Source organism: Salvelinus fontinalis, chromosome 20 (assembly GCF_029448725.1).
Source record: "Salvelinus fontinalis isolate EN_2023a chromosome 20, ASM2944872v1, whole genome shotgun sequence".
Classification (NCBI taxonomy): domain Eukaryota; kingdom Metazoa; phylum Chordata; class Actinopteri; order Salmoniformes; family Salmonidae; genus Salvelinus; species Salvelinus fontinalis.
Genome location: NC_074684.1, coordinates 3,676,737 through 3,688,447, shown reverse-complemented (window position 1 = coordinate 3,688,447; position 11,711 = coordinate 3,676,737). Strand labels below are relative to the sequence as shown.

Here is an 11,711-nt window from a genome sequence, read left to right as displayed (position 1 = left end):
AGGTGGTCATTTATGCATCATTCATCACTGCGCGCCACCCTTTCTGTCGGAAACAAAGAGCCAGAGGCTCGAGCCAGTGCAATTCAAAGACATGTCTTTGCCGCCATCAAGTGATTGAACTGCTTATTACAGTTGAAAGAGCAACAGGCAGAATACATCAAACTCAACATGTAGGCTGCAGGCCTGCCTATGCCATGGAAACAGACATGGAAATATACTAAACAAAAAAAATGATGCCACATGCAAAGTGTTGGTCCCAAGTTTCATTAGCAGAAACAAACGAACCAAGAAATGTTCCATATACACAAAAAGCTTATTTCCCTCAAATTTTGGGCACACATTTGTTTACATCCCTGTTAGTGAGAATTTCTCCTTTGCCAAGATAATCCATCCACCTGACAGGTGTGGCATATCAAAAAGCTACAGAGGTGCACCTTGTGCTGGGGGCAATAAAAGGCCACTCTTAAATGTGCAGCTTTGTCACACAGCACAATGCCACAGATGACTCAATTTTGAGAGAGCGAGCAATTGGCATGCTTACTGCAGGAATATCCGCCAGAGCTGTTGCCAAAGAATTGAATGTTCATTTCACAACCATAAACCACCTCCAACGTCGTTTTAGTGGTAGTGCTGCCGCCTGATGAAACTGAAGAGTATTTCTGTCTGTAATAAAGCCCTTTTGTGGGGAAAAACTCATTATGATTGGCTGGGCCTGGCTCCCCAGTGGGTGGGCAGAAATGCACATGGGCATATTTTATATAATGATATATGAAATTGGCGGGCAGAAATGATTAAATATTAAAGCATTAGAGAGAGAGAGAGAGAGAGAGAGAGAGAGAGCGAGAGAGAGAGAGAAGTGACCACAAAACATTCCATCACACAGCTCTACAATGTCAAGAGATGAAACAAGAAAAGAGTCCCCTCAGCCAGCTGGTTCTGAGGCTCAGTTCACCAACCCAAACCAACCCCATAGAGTCTCAGGACAGCCCTCAGAAAATCTAGCCCAACCAAATCATCACAAAACAAAAAGAGAAATATATCACCTATTGGAAAGACACCACAAAAAATCTAAGTAAACTTCAATGCTATTTGGCTCTAAACAGACAGTACATGGTGGCAGACTATCTGACCACTGTGACTGATAGAAAACTGAGGAAAACATTGACTAGGTACAGACTCAGTGAGCACAGTCTGGCTATAGAGACCAGTCGTCACAGACAAACCTGGCTGCCCAGAGAGGACAGGCTGTGCTCACTCTGCTCCAGGGGAGAGGTAGAGACAGAGCTGCATTTCCTATTACACTGTGACAAATACTCAGACCTAAGAGCATATTTCTTTCCCAAAATTATAATTCAATACAAAGATTTTGAAACTATAAAGGATGAAGAAAAAATCTAATATTTATTGGGTGAAAAGCCTAAATGTGCAGTTTTGGCAGCCAAATATGTGTCCTCCTGCCACAACCTGAGGGACAGCCAGTGAAAAGTGCAAAGTAATGTTGATAATATTTCCCATTTAGCTTAGTTTTGCTTTGTCTTTCATACCAGGTCATGTGTCTTCTCAGTCATGTTGAGACTGATCTACTACCATTGCTTTAATGTGTTGTTGATCTGATTAATATTGTTGTTGTAGTTGTTGTTAATGGTAATCCCATGTCCACTACTACTATTATTATTGCTGTTGGTCCCACCATTTATTTATATATAAATATATATATATATTTTGTATATATATACATATATATTTGATTTTGATTTTTCGATATGTATACTTTGACAATGTAAGTAATATAAACTTGCCATGTCAATAAAGTCAATTGAATTGAATTGAATTGAGAGAGAGAGAGAGAGAGAGAGAGAGAGAGAGAGAGAGAGAGAGAGAGAATAAGAATGTTAGTTTAATATGCAGTGCAGATCACCTCCTATTACCCTTCTCAGAGTTTTAAGAATTGTGTGTGTTCAATTATTTGTGGCATTTAAAGCATATTGAAGACAAAAGCAATAGGATTTGAAGCAATTTATTTCATCACCGTTTCGCGCTGCTCTGAGACAAGCATGGGGGCTGGTCTTGATAAATCAATGCAATTTTTATTTTCACTGAATCTCCATTTGGGTATTGGTTAGAATACAATTAGGGCCTACTCCCAACCGGTCACGTTGTACAGCGCCATATTTTCCTAACGGAAACCCTGAGGGTGCTGCAGCAACCCCTGAAAAATCTCAGTTAAAGAAATATTTTTTTTTCTTTTATATATTTTTTCCCATAAATAGTGCACTGGGTCTTTTTACTCATATTAGCAGATTGACAGTAGGAGGCTGTAGAACAGGTGTCCTGAGTGGCGCAGCGGTCTAAGGCACTGCATCACAGTGCTAGAGGAGTCACTACAGACCTGGATTCGATCCTGGGCTTTATCACTACTGGCTGTGAATGTGAGTCCCATAGGGCGGTGCACAATTGGCCCAGCATTTTCTGGTTTAGGGGAGGGTTTGGTCGGGGTTGGCTGTCATTGTAAATAAGAATTTGTTCTGAACTGACTTGCCTAGTTAAATAAAACAATTCTGCATCTATGGTTTGGAAAAAATGTAGTTGTATAATTAAGAATAGTTTCTTGTAGGATTCAATAGCTGGAATTGTAAGAGTTGTTGCCCTTTCTCTGCGATTGTCATTCTAATGGATTCCAGAACGAACAAAACCCTGTCCCCAAACATTTACACCAAAGGTACAAAGTTATGGGCAAAGACACAAAACAGCCACATCCAAATTTTCACATAGAAATAAGTTGCATTTGCAAAGTATTTCAAGAAACTGGAAAACATATATCAAGCAAGTATTTTTATATTCCACAGGTATTATCAGATTAACCGTTTTTTACAGATAGTTAACAGACGTAAATTACAAATGCTGGTAAACACTCAAGTGCATTTAGTTTCAATTTTTTCACAAAAGTAGTGCACGGGGCCTTTACTAGTCCTGTATTAGCGGACTGACATGGGATTTTTTTTTTCTGCATGAAAGGAAGCTAGGAAAGGAGGACAGGAAGCTAGGAAAGAAATACAATAAATTGAGCTAAGAAAGGGAAGGGAGTGAAGAAAATAGGAAAGGAATCTAGGAAAGAAAAGGAGGAGTTCACATGTACAGTGCATTCAGAAAGTATTCAGACCCCTTGACGCTCCTCACATTTTGTTACGTTACAGCCTTATTCTAAAATGGATTAAATAGTTTTTTCCCTCATCAATCTACAAACAATACCCCTTAATGACAAAGCAAAAACAATTTTTTATGTAATAAAAATAAAAAACTGAAATATCATATTAACATAAGTATTCAGACCTTTTACTTAGTACCTTGTTGAAGCACCTTTGTTGCCATTTACAGCTTCAAGTCTTCGTGGCTATGATGCTACAATTTTCGCACACCTGTATTTGGGCAGTTTCTCCCATTCTTCTCTGCAGATCCTCTTAAACTCTGCCAGCTATCGCTGCACAGCTATTTTCAGATCTCTCCAGAGATGTTCGATCGGTTTAAGTCTGGGCTCTGGATGGGCCACTCAAGGACATTCAGAGACTTGTTCCAAATCCACTCCTGCGTTGTCTTGGCTGTGTGCTTGGGTTGTTGTCTTGTTGTAAGATTAACCTTCGCCCCAGTCTGAGGTCCTGAGCGCTCTGGAGCAGTTTTCTATCAAGGATCTCTCTGTACTTTGCTCCGTTCATCTTTACCTTGATCCTGACTAGTCTCCCAGTCCCTGACGCTGAAAAACAACCCCACAGCATGATGCTGCTGCCACCACCATGCTTCACGTAGGGAAGGTTTCCTCCAGACATGACGCGTGGCATTCACACCAAATAGTTGAATCTTGGATTCATCAGATCAGAGAATCTTGTTTCTCATGGTCTGAGAGTCTTTAGGTGGCTTTTGGCAAACTCCAAGCGGGCTGTCGTGTGCCTTTTACTGAGGAGTGGCTTCTGTCTGCCCACTCTAGCATAAAGACCAGATTGGTGGAGTACTGCAGAGATGGTTGTCCTTCTGGAAGTTTCTCCCATCTCCACAGAGGATCTGTGGAGCTCTGTCAGAGTGACCTTCAGGTTCTTGGTCACCTCCCTGACCAAGGCCTTTCTCCCCCCGAATTGCTCAGTTTGGCCGGGTGGCCAGCTCTAGGAAGTGTCTTGGTGGTTCCAAACGTCTTTCATTTAAGAATGATGGAGGCCACTGTGTTGTTGGGGACCTTCAATGCTGCAGAAATGTTTTTGTAGCCTTCCCCAGATCTGTGCCTCAATACAATCCTGTCTCAGAGCTCTGCAGACAATTCCTTCGACCTCATGTCTTGGTTTTTGTTCTGAGATGCGCTGTCAACTTATATAGACAGGTGTGTTTCTTTCCAAATTATGTCTAATCAATTGAATTTACCACAGGTTGACTCCAATCACGTTGTAGAAACATCTCAAGGATGAGCAATGGAAACAGGATGCACCTGAGCTCAATTTTGAGTCTCATAGCAAAGGGTCTGAATACTTATGTATTCATACTTATGTATGTACTTATGTAGTCCCTAAAGCGCACACATCCCTGGGTCGCTCGTCTTTTCAGTTCGCTGCAGCTAGCGACTGGAAGGAGCTGCAACAAACTCAAGCTGGACAGTTTTAGCTCAATCTCTTCATTCAAAGACTCAATCATGGACATTCTTACTGACAGTTGTGGCTGCTTTGCATGATGTATTGTGGTCTCTACCTTCTTGTTCTTTGTGCTGTTGTCTGTGCCCAACAATGTTTGTACCCTGTGTTGTGCTGCTACCATGCTGTGCTGCTGCCATGTTGTGATTCTACCATGTTGTTGTCATGTTGTGTTGCTACCATGCTGTGTAGTTATGTTCTGCTTCCATGCTATGTTGTCTGTAGTGTTGTGTTGTCTCTCTTGTCATGTGTATTTTGTCCTATATTTTTATTGAATTTATTTTGATTTTGAATTCCAGCCCCCATCCCCACTTTTGCCCCCATCCCCACACTTTCACTTCCCCCCACATTGAAAATAAAAATGTGTTCTTAACTGACTTGCCTAGTTTAAATAAAGGTTTAAATAAAGGTTCAAATAAAGGTTCAAATAAAGGTTTAAATAAAGGTTTAAATAAAGGTTCAAATAAAGGTTAAATTAAAAAAACTCTAGGTATTTTGTTAATTTTTTTTTTGTTTAATTTGCGCTCTGCTTTCTCCCCTCATGATCAGCTTCGCGCACCTAGAATCAAGAACGTGTCAATAAAACCCGTTTTTGATTGGTTTTCAATGTTTTATCGAGGAAAAAATGTCTCTGAAAGTGATCCAAACGATAACGAGAGCTATCGTGTTTCACTCTATTGTAGTTAACGTTGTAGTGTTAATCCTCCTGTCCACTTGAATTATAACAACAAAAAATTCTCGTTATAGTTATTGTCCTTGGTGTGGAGGGCCCTTTACACTACCCTTAAATTACCTGAACAAGGCCGAGATGGAGAATTGTCAATCCATGTGAGCCTGTTCATGTTACTATATGATTGAGCATTCAAGTAGTACAGGATGTAATTATGAGCATTCAAGTGAAAGTGTAACTGAACCTTTGGAGAGTTGGAGGATATCATTTTTGTATTTATTTAACCTAGTAAATTGACTGAAAACAGATTCTAATTTCCATCAACAACCTGCAGAACAGTTACAGAGAAGAATGCACCAACTGGAAGCTGGGGATGATTAGGTGGCCATGATGGTATGAGGGCCAGACTTGGAATTTAGCCAGGACACCAATACTCTGACAATAAGTGTCATGTGATGTTTAATGACCACAGAGTCAGGACACCCATTTAACATCCCATTCAAAAGACAGCAACCAACAACAGGGCAATGTCCCAGGGATTTATTTATTTTTTAAACCAGAGGAAAGAGTGCCTCCTACTGGCTCTCCACCACTTCCTGCAGCACCTGCTCTCCCATCCAGGATCAACCCTGCTTACCTTCAGACGTAAGCCAGCAGTGGGATGCAGATTGGTATGCTGCTGGCAACAGTTACCTTGCCACAATGTCTTATGTGATCTCATTGGCCATGTTAATGACTGAACTAACATTTGTCTCCTGATTGAGCATCTTCGAATGTGCTTTTAATGATCAAATAAATCACCTCAAACAGCTTGTCTGATTCACTGAAGCTTCATGGTGATGATAGAAAAACAACCATAAAGAATAAAAAGAGCACAAGGAAAATCATGAAGCCATTTTATTAAATGGCAACAGAATCACATGCATTGTTGGGGTATGTCCATTTGGGACTTTGTGTGACTTCTCTCCCTTTGTTTTAGTTTGTGTGTTGTGGTCCCTTTCTGGTCCAACCCACACAGAGAGCAGACTGTCCTTCAGATTCATTTCATGGAGGATGATTTCGGTAAATTGAAAATGGGTTTAAGAGTGCAAAATTAAAGTGCTAGCATAACTCTTATGAAAAAAATAGTGTGATATGGCAAACAACTTGTTCATCCCATGGCTATGAGTAGAAAAACAAGACAAACAGAAAATATGTATTTCTTTCTCTGTATGGTCAGTATCTCACAGAAAAGTACTAAATAAAACTGCAACTATTGCATGTTTCTCTCTCCAAGCCAAACACGTTACCAAAATAGAGGCACGATTTAAACACCAAACCATGCGAGACAAACGGTTAAACAGTACCTTCGATTGACACGGCAGGTAGCCTAGTGGTTAGAGTGTTAAACTAGTAACCGAAAGGTTGCATGCTCGAATCCCCGAGCTGACAAGGTAAAAATCTGTCGTTCTGAACAAGGCAGTTAGTTAACCCACTGTTCCTAGGCGTCCATGAAAATAAGAATTTGTTCTTAACTGACTTGCCTAGTTAAATAAAAGGTCAAATTTTACCGCCACTGGAACCGTGTCATACATTAAAGGATCTTATCCTTCAACCTCAATATAACACAGGAGTCTTTTCCAATAAAAAAAATGAATGTAACATCAAAACCTGAATTAAATGAGACAGTGTAGCTAACAGAGGTTAGGTACTGGTAAGGTTATGTGTTGCTCCTGGAGTTTCAAGACGGAGAGGAGGGATAAGTCTCCGGCTGTGGACATGGACGGCAGTGGAACGGCCAACCAACTTGTGCTCAACTGTGTTGTAGTGGCACTTCCTCAGATGGTCAGACATACTGGAGACTTCGCCGAACCGCCACTCACTAACGGGGCTAAAGGCAGTGCTGAATCTCCACACCTGCCCGAACAGAACAGGTAAGAAAGCATTAGTAAGGCAGGAAAGTTCAATCCAGTCTAGTTAACATTTAAAGGGGTATAGGGTAAGGGAATCAACATCAGTGCTATTGTACATACAATAAGAAAGGCCTATATGGTGGCAGAGGCACTTTAAAATCAGACTGGGAATGTAAATCCTCAGATGAGGGTTGTAAATATAGTTTGATACAACGGGTGGGTCTAATCCTGAATGATGATTGGTTAAAACCGCATTCCAGCCGGGGTCTATTCCACACGTTACCACCTGACTGCGCAATCCACTGTCTCATCAGCCTAGCCAGGCAATTTATAAACTTGATCTCCACTATAAAAAGCATCTAGAGATTCTCACATTTCTTTTAAACTAACATTTAGTTTTCAACAGCAGAGATTTGTATAAACATTGCTATCTGTCTCTCCGACATTTGCAACATTGTTTCAATATTCAAATTCGATCGCCAGCTGTCGCATAGTAATGAACGTGTCGGAAGTCCGGGATGAGAGACAGGCAGGCAGCTTTTCTCAGCCAGTCAAAATCATGAATCAGCATCATTTTTAATGGATATATACAGACATATCAATAAGAAACAGGTAAAACGAGACCAAGTGCAGCTAGTCTTTCCAGCTTCAGGTTCAAGTTATTGTGTAAGTTGTGTTGTTGGCTAGCTCCTCTGAACAACTCAAGAGCACATTTTCTATGCCAGGTGAAATCGCGCCTCATTAGCTAATTGTTCTGGGCTGTATCCATGTAAATGTCACTAGAAAACAGCTTAATTCTCTAGGGTAGGGGGCAGCATTCAGAATTTTGGATGAAATGCATGCCCAAATTAAACTGCCTGCTTCTCAGCCCAGAATATATGATATGCATATAACTGGTAGATTTGGATAGAAAACACTCTAAAGTTTCCAAAACTGTTAAAATAGTGTCTGTTAGTATAAAAGAACTGATTTGGCAGGCGAAAACCTGAGAAAAATCCAAACATTTGGTTTTGTAGTTTTCTATTCAATGCCATTACATTGACTTAGGACTCAAATTGCAGTTTCTATGCCTTCCACTAGATGTCAAAAGTCTTTAGAAATTGTTTCAGGCTTGTATTCTGAAAAATTAGGAAGTAAGAGCAGTCTGAATGAGTGGACCCTAAAAAGTCACAGAGCTTTTTCATGCGCGAGACCGAGAGAGTGCGTTTCTTGTTTACCTTTTAAATTGACGATGTTATTGTCCGGTTGAAATTTTATCGATTATTTAGGCTAAAAACCTGAGGATTGAATATAAACATCGTTTGACATGTTTCTATGAACTTCACGGATACAATTTGGATTTTTTGTCTTCCTGTTTTGACTGTGTTTGAGCCTGTGGATTACTGAAGAAAACGCGCGAACAAAACTGAGGTTTTTGAATATAAAGAGACTTTATCGAACAAAAGGAACATTTATTGAGTAAATGAATGTCTGCTGAGTGCAACCATATGAAGATCATCAAAGGTAAAGGATTAATTTTATCTCTATTTCTGACTTGTGTAACTGTTCTACTTAGCTGGTTACTGTTTATAATGATTTGTCTATTGGGCTTTGTTCTCAAATAATCGTAAGGTATGCTTTCGCCGTAAAGCATTTTTTAAAATCTGACACCATGGTTGGATTCACAAGAAGTTAATCTTTAAACCTATGTAAAATATGTTTTGTTTTCTGAATTTTTATAATGAGTATTTCTGTACTTGAATTTGGCGCCCAGCAGTTTCACTGGCTGTTGAAGAGGTGGGACGCTAACGTCTCACGTACCCAAGAGAGGTTAAACAAATGCAGCTACATTATTGTTATTCTGGCTATACTTTTCGACATGACTGTAAATTAGCTGTAGTTGGCTAGCTAGCAAGGGACAAGAACGTTGACAGCCAGTAAGGTAATGGGACATTTAGAATTAACAACTGGTTCGCGTCCATAGATACAGAACAAAAAGACTTAATGACTGGCTCGCGTCTCTGGCAACCGAACGGATAGAATGAACGACCAGCCCGGCTTGGGCTGTGACCAGGATCCTCCTCAGCTGGACCGTAGCCCGGTGGAGCTGATAAGCTGACTGTAGCACTCCTTCACATCCAAATCTTCAGCCTGTTATGAAGCAGCAGCTCATCGTTCCAGTCAATGCTGTTGATGTTGATGCATTGCTCTGTGCTGAGGACGTCCAACGCTGCGGCAAGGCTCCGCGCCGTCTCCACCGTGTACAGCTTGCTATACCACTCCTCGTTCAAACCATTTATTCCATTATGAATTTTATCCTTCGCTAAGCTCAGTGGCGGTGACTGGGACGTCAATAGTGGTGGTGGTGACTGTGTCGTCAATAGTGGTGGTGGTGACTGTGTCGTCAATAGTGGTGGTGGTGACTGTGTCGTCAATAGTGGTGGTGGTGACTGTGTCGTCAATAGTGGTGGTGGTGACTGTGTCGTCAATAGTGGTGGTGGTGGTGACTGTCGTCAATAGTGGTGGTGGTGACTGTCATCAATAGTGGTGGTGACTGTTTCATCAAGGGTGGTGAATGCGTTGTCAACGCAGTGTCCTTCTCACTTGCGCTCTCTACGGCGAAAACAGGTGGCTTTCTCTCGACCATGGGTGCTATTGGGACCACCTTGAGGGACTTGACCAGCGTGTACTGGTCCTGCAGGGCCAGCGCCAAGTCCAGCTGCTCTGTCTCCTCCACCCCCCAGCTCAAGCTCTCGTATGATGTGTAATCCAGGCAGCTGATAGCCCACCTGTTCCACTACATGGTGCGCAGGCATCCGGGTCTGCACTAGTGTGTCGGGGAAGCCAAAACCCCTGTTCAGGCAGGGCACTCTCTCCAGGGGACAGAGGAGGAGCTGCTCGGGCCCTTTGTAGGAGTGGGAAATGGCCCCACAGACTAGGGGGCAGGTGACAGGAGACACCGGGTTCTGGCCTGGTGATCCACCTCTGACTCAGGCAGGTCACACAGTGAATATGTTGCTGCTCCATCTTTAAGAGGGCGGGGATTGGAGTATTTAGAGGTTTGTAAGGTGGAGCTGGGAGTGGTGGTGGGACCGGGAGAGTCAGCATCTCTGTGAGGGAAAAAGAGAAAATACACAGGACCTAATTTTATAATTGATGCAGACAATACAATAAGTATCTAAATGGAATCATTAGCTTTTTTCTACACAAGTAAATTGGGTGAAAATGTACCAAAATGCAGCAATTCACTGTCAGAATCATGCAAGTAGCAACATTATATCAAATAATAATTTGGATAGGAAAGTGGTCTGTCTTGCTCAGTTCGATACGTAAGCTAAAGAGCGAGCTAGTTTAGCTATGTCGAGTCATTGTAACACCAAATAAAAAGCATAATAACAACTTGACTGGCCAACTGGATAGCTACTTGTAATATTTGTGTTGTGGAGAAACGACCAAGCAGGAGACGGGAGTACAGTTAGATTTCGTTTAGTCAAAACCTCTCGTGCTCAACAGTTCCCCGGGCACACTAGTGGGCATGTACATTTCCTATTAGTTGTAGTAACGTAACACTGTCGTATTACATCACTGCTTAGTAACAGCATAGTAACTAATATAAACAGATGTAGATCCCAGATACTACACTACTTAGCATAAGTTAGCCGCTAGTTCGCCAGATTTGTCAACAAAGGAAAACAAGCTGAACCTAGCTAGCAAGTTAGCAAGATTCCGCTTGATCAATCCAAAGCAAACCTAACGAATGAAGGAAAACTATCTGAGGGACTGGTTTCCTAGACTGGCCATGCTGATGTTGAGATTCATTGTAGACAACACCTAGCAAGAAGGCCGTGTCGCAGTAACTATGTCCCATGAACAACTCAACAAGAAACGTATATTCTTGGTTAACGTTACCTACTACAGTACCGTGGAGTTGATGTGACCCAGTTGTTCAAACTCCACGACTATAGAAACATAGCTACTTTCCCGTTTATCTTACAGTGTTACAGCTGGATATAAACTACTTTTTTCTACACACTTTTTCTCTTGTCTTTCAATCAACCTCCCTTTGCCTTGTGTGTCTGCTGCGGCGCCTTCTAAACTGATAGCAGGGGCATATTCATCACGTTAATTTTGATGCAAAACGTTTCTTAAACTGAAGCAAATGGAACGAAACAGGGAGGGACCTACCTGAATTTGTCCAATAGAAACTAACTAATGATTACAGCTCGGCACTAGTTATCACAGCCACAAAGTCTATTTTCGTTTACATGCATGTTACGAAATAGCCCATTTTCACGCTGTGACTGTGGTAACTAGTGGAAACCTCAAAGAGAGATGTGAGTGCCAATTGGACAATGATTGTCATGTGGGTCGCGGTTCTTTTCCCTTTTTCTTGACGTTTGGCCTGAGAAGTTTTCCTTCAACTATTTCACAGCGAAGTAGTCGTATGCCGTATGTCCATAACACGTTTTGATATTAGCTAGGTAGGAATGCGATTCGTAATTA

General features: G+C 41.5%; 1 pseudogene; it reads right to left on the bottom strand.

The window, feature by feature from the left end:
* Positions 1-6,218: 6,218 nt before the first annotated feature.
* LOC129817160 (F-box only protein 30-like) lies at positions 6,219-11,342 on the bottom strand (annotated as a pseudogene).
* Between the last annotated feature and the right edge of the window lie 369 nt (positions 11,343-11,711).